This window comes from Belonocnema kinseyi, chromosome 5 (assembly GCF_010883055.1).
Source record: "Belonocnema kinseyi isolate 2016_QV_RU_SX_M_011 chromosome 5, B_treatae_v1, whole genome shotgun sequence".
Classification (NCBI taxonomy): Eukaryota; Metazoa; Arthropoda; class Insecta; order Hymenoptera; family Cynipidae; genus Belonocnema; species Belonocnema kinseyi.
Genome location: NC_046661.1, coordinates 141,414,997 through 141,419,776, shown reverse-complemented (window position 1 = coordinate 141,419,776; position 4,780 = coordinate 141,414,997). Strand labels below are relative to the sequence as shown.

At 21.7% G+C, this 4,780-nt stretch overlaps 1 protein-coding gene across 1 annotated transcript in view; it reads left to right on the top strand.

The window, feature by feature from the left end:
* The window catches only part of LOC117173928, a 27,603-nt gene that overhangs the window by 8,641 nt on the left and 14,182 nt on the right, over positions 1-4,780 (top strand). The gene's annotated exons all lie outside the window — the stretch shown is intronic.

The window sequence follows — 4,780 nt, the reverse complement described above, 5'->3', positions numbered from 1 at the left end:
GTAGATTTCTAAGATTGCACAACAATTTTAATAATTTTGCAAATATTTTTTAAATATTTCACAAACATTTCAACCATTTTTCAATGATTTTCCAAAAATTTCGGATAGATTTCAGATAGATTTATCAGATTTCACAAAGAATAATATTATTTCACCATGATTTCGGATAGATTTCAAAAATTGAAAAAAGATTTCAATGAGTTTCCAAAAATTTTTAATATTTAGCAAAGATTTCGGATAAATTTAAAAGTTTTCACAAAGACTTGATTGATTTTCCAAATATTTCAATGATTTCAGAAAAATTTCAAAAATGTTGTAAAGATTTCAAGTAGATTTCACAAATTTTTTTATTTAAGGTTTGTGTCTTTTGGTCGAAATTTAATTGTTCAGTGAAAGCCTTTTTTTGTGGTTTAAAATAAATTTTTTACCTAACAATTATCATTTTTTATAGAAAAAATTCGTCTTTTTGGATTAAAAATTCAATTTTTTTTCGTTGAAACTTATTTCTTGTTTAAAAATTTATAATTTGATCCTGAAATGTCAACTGAAATTCTTTTTAACAAAAAATTCAATTATTTAATTTTTAAATTTTCTTCTTGGTTTTAAAATCCTTTTTTTTTTTAGTAGAAAGTTCATTTTTTGGTAAAAAAGAAATAATTTTCTTGGTTTGAAATGGCATGAATGTTAAACAATTTAAATAAACTTTTATTTATTTCAAAAATATTTGTAATATTTAGTCAAGATTTCGGATAAACTTACCAGTTTTTAAAATATTACACAAAGATTTCAACAATTTTTCAAGGATTTTCCAAAAATGTCACAAAAATTTCAAATATTTCGGAAAAATTTATCAGATTTCACAATGAATTAATTGATTTTTAAAAGATTTCACAAAATTTAAAAAATATTTTTAATATTTTGCAAATATTTCAGGTAGATTTCACAAAGATTTCAATAATTTCCCAAAGACTGAAATATTTTGAAGATTTCGCAAAATTTCTGATAGATTTTAAAGATTTCATTGATTTTGCAAATATTTCAATAATTTCACAAAAATTTCAAAAATATTGTAAAGATTTCAAGTAGACTTCACAAATATTTTAAAAAAATTTCACCAATTTTTCAAAGATTTTTCAAAAATTTCAAATATTTCAGGTAAATTTATAAAATTTCACAAAGACTTAATTGATCTTTAAAAGATTTCACAAATTTCAAACATATTTTTAATATTTAGTCAAGATTTTGGATAAACTCACCAGATTTTACAAAGACTTAATTGATTTTACAAATATTACCAAATATTTCAAAGATTTTAATAATTTCCCAAAGCTTTCGCAAAAATGTTGAAGGTTTCACAAAGATTTTTTAAATATTGCACAAAGATTTCAACAATTTTTCAAAGATTTTCCAAAAATGTCACAAAAATTTCAAATGTTTCGGAAAAATTTATCAGATTTCACAATGAATTAATTGATTTTTAAAAGATTTCACAAAATTTAAAAAATATTTTTAATATTTAGCAAATATTTCAGGTAGATTTCACAAAGACTTTGCAATATTTTGAAGATTTCGCAAAATTTCTGATAGATTTAAAAGATTTCATTGATTTTACAAATATTTCAATAATTTAACAAAAATTTCAAAAATGTTGTAAAGATTTCACCAATTTTTCAAAAATTTTCCAAAAATTTCAAATATTTCAGGTAGATTTATAAAATTTCACAAAGACTCAATTAATCTTTAAAAGATTTCACAAATTTCAAAAATATTTTTTAATATTTAGTCAAGATTTCGGATAAACTTAAAAGTTTTTACAAAGAATTCATTGATTTTGCAAATATTACCAAATATTTCAATAATTTTGCAGCGATTTCGTACAGGCTTCAGGTAGATTTCCAAGACTGCACAACAATTTTAATAATTTCACAAATATTTTTTAAATATTACACAAAAATTTCCCAAAAAATTTCAAATATTTCGGATAGATTTCAGATAGATTTATCAGATTTCACAAATTTTTAAAATATTTTTTAAGCTTTGCAAATATTTCAGGTAGATTTCACAAAGATTTTAATGATTTTCCAAAGACTTCGCAAAATTTCTGATAGACTTAAAAGGTATGATAGATTTTGCAAAAATTTCACCAAGGATTCGCATCGATTTATAAGATTTCACAAAGAATTATATTGTTTCACCATGATTTCGGATAGATTTTAATGAGTTCGCAAAAATTTCAAAAATGTTGTAAAGATTTCAAGTAGATTTCACAAATTTTTTTATTTAAGGCTTGTGTCTTTTGGTCGAAATTTAATTGTTCAGTGAAAGCCTTTTTTTGTGGTTTAAAATAAATTTTTTACCTGAAAATTATCATTTTTTATAGAAAAAAATCGTCTTTTTGGATTAAAAATTCAATTTTTTTTTCGTTGAAACTTATTTCTTGTTTTAAAATTTATAATTTGATCGTGAAATGTCGACTGAAATTCTTTTTAACAAAATTTGTGGAGTAATAATGCATCAGTTTTGTAGCAAATTAATTTTTGACTGAGAAGCCATATTTTTTTGTTTTAAAATTCAATTTTTGTAGAGAAAATCGTCTTTTTGGTTTGATTGATTTTGCAAAGATTTCACCAAGGATTCGCATCGATTTATAAGATTTCACAAAGAATTATTTTGTTTCACCATGATTTCGGATAGATTTTAATGAGTTTGCAAAAATTTTAAATATTTAGCAAAGATTTCGGATAAATTTAAAAGTTTTCACAAAGACTTGATTGATTTTGCAAATATTACCAAAGATTTCACAAAAATTTCAAAAATGTTGTAAAGATTTCAAGCAGATTTCACAAATTTTTTAAAAAGATTTCACCAATTTTTCAAGGATTTTCAAAAAATTTCAAATATTTCAGGTTGATTTCATGTAAATTTATAAAATTTCACAAAAACTTAATTGATTTTTAAAATATTTCAAAAATATTTTTGATATTTAGTCAAGATTTCGGATAAATTTACGAGTTTATACAAAGACTTTATTGATTTTGTAAATATTACCAAATATTTCAAAGATTTTAATTAATTTTACAAATAATTCGCAAAGATTTCACCAATTTTTTCCAAAAATTTCCAATATTTCAGGTAGATTTCAGATAGATTTATAAAATTTCACAAAGACTTGATTGATTTTTAAAAGATTTCAAAAATATTTTTAATATTTAGTAAAGATTTTGGATAAAATTACAAGTTTTTACAAAGACTTCATTGATTTTGCAAAGGTTACCAAATATTTCAATAATTTTGCAGCGATTTCGTACAGGCTTCAGGTAGATTTCTAAGATTGCACAACAATTTTAATAATTTCACAAATATTTTTTAAATATTACACAAACTTTTTCCAAAAAATTTCAAATATTTCGGATATATTTATCAGATTTCACAAATTTTTAAAATATTTTTTATGTTTTGCTAATAATTCAGGTAGATTTCACAAAGATTTTAAAAATTTATGAAAGACTTCGCAAAATTCATGATAGATTTAAAAGATTTCATTGATTTTGCAAAGATTTCACCAAGAATTCGGATCGATTTATAAGATTTCACAAAGAATTATATTATTTCGCCATGTTTTCGGATAGATTTCAAAGATTGAAAAAAGATTTCAATGAGTTTCCAAACATTTAAAATATTTAGCAGAGATTTCGGATAAATTTATAAGTTTTCACAAAGATTTCATTGATTTTGCAAATATTTCAGTGATTTTCAAAAAATTTCAAATATTTCAGGTTCATTTCAGATAGATTTATAAAATTTCACAAAGACTTTATTGATTTTTAAAAGATTTCAAAAACATTTTTAATATTTAGTAAAGATTTTGGATAAAATTACAAATTTTTACAAAGACTTCATTGATTTTGCAAAGGTTACCAAATATTTCAAAGATTTTAATAATTTCAGAAAGCTTTCGCAAAAATGTTAAAGGTCTCACAAATATTTTTAAAATATCACACAAAGATTTCAACAATTTTTCAAGGATTTTCCAAAAATGTTACAAAAATTTCAAATATTTCGGATAGATTTATCAGATTTCACAAAGAATTAATTAATTTCTAAAAGATTTCACAAAAAATCAATTGATTTTTAAAAGATTTCACAAAATTTTAAAAATATTTTTAATATTTTGCAAATATTTCAGGTAGATTTCACAAAGATTTCATTAATTTCCCAAAGACTTTGCAATATTTTGAAGATTTTGCAAATATTACTAAATATTTCAATGATTTTGCAGCGATTTCGTACAGGCTTCAGGTAGATTTCTAACATTGCACAAACAATTTTAATAATTTTGCAAATATTTTTTAAATGTTACACCAAGATTTCAACCATTTTTCAATGATTTTCCAAAAATTTCAAATATTTCTAATAGATTGCAGATAGATTTATCATATTTCACAAAGACTTCTATTATTTCACAATGATTTTAAATAGATTTCAAAGATTGAAAAAATATTTCAATGATTTTTCTAAAAAATTTTAATATTTAGCAAAGATTTCGGATAAATTTATAAGTTTTTACAAAGACTTAATTGATTTTACAAATATTACTAAATTTTTAAAAGATTTCGGAATGATTTCAATGATATTCCAAACATTCTAAATATTTCAAAGATTTCACAAATATTTTAACAATTTCACGAAGCTTTCGCAAAAATTTTGAAGGTTTCGCAATGATTTCCGATAGATTTCAAAAATTGCACAAAGATTTCAATAATTTCACAAAGATTTTTGA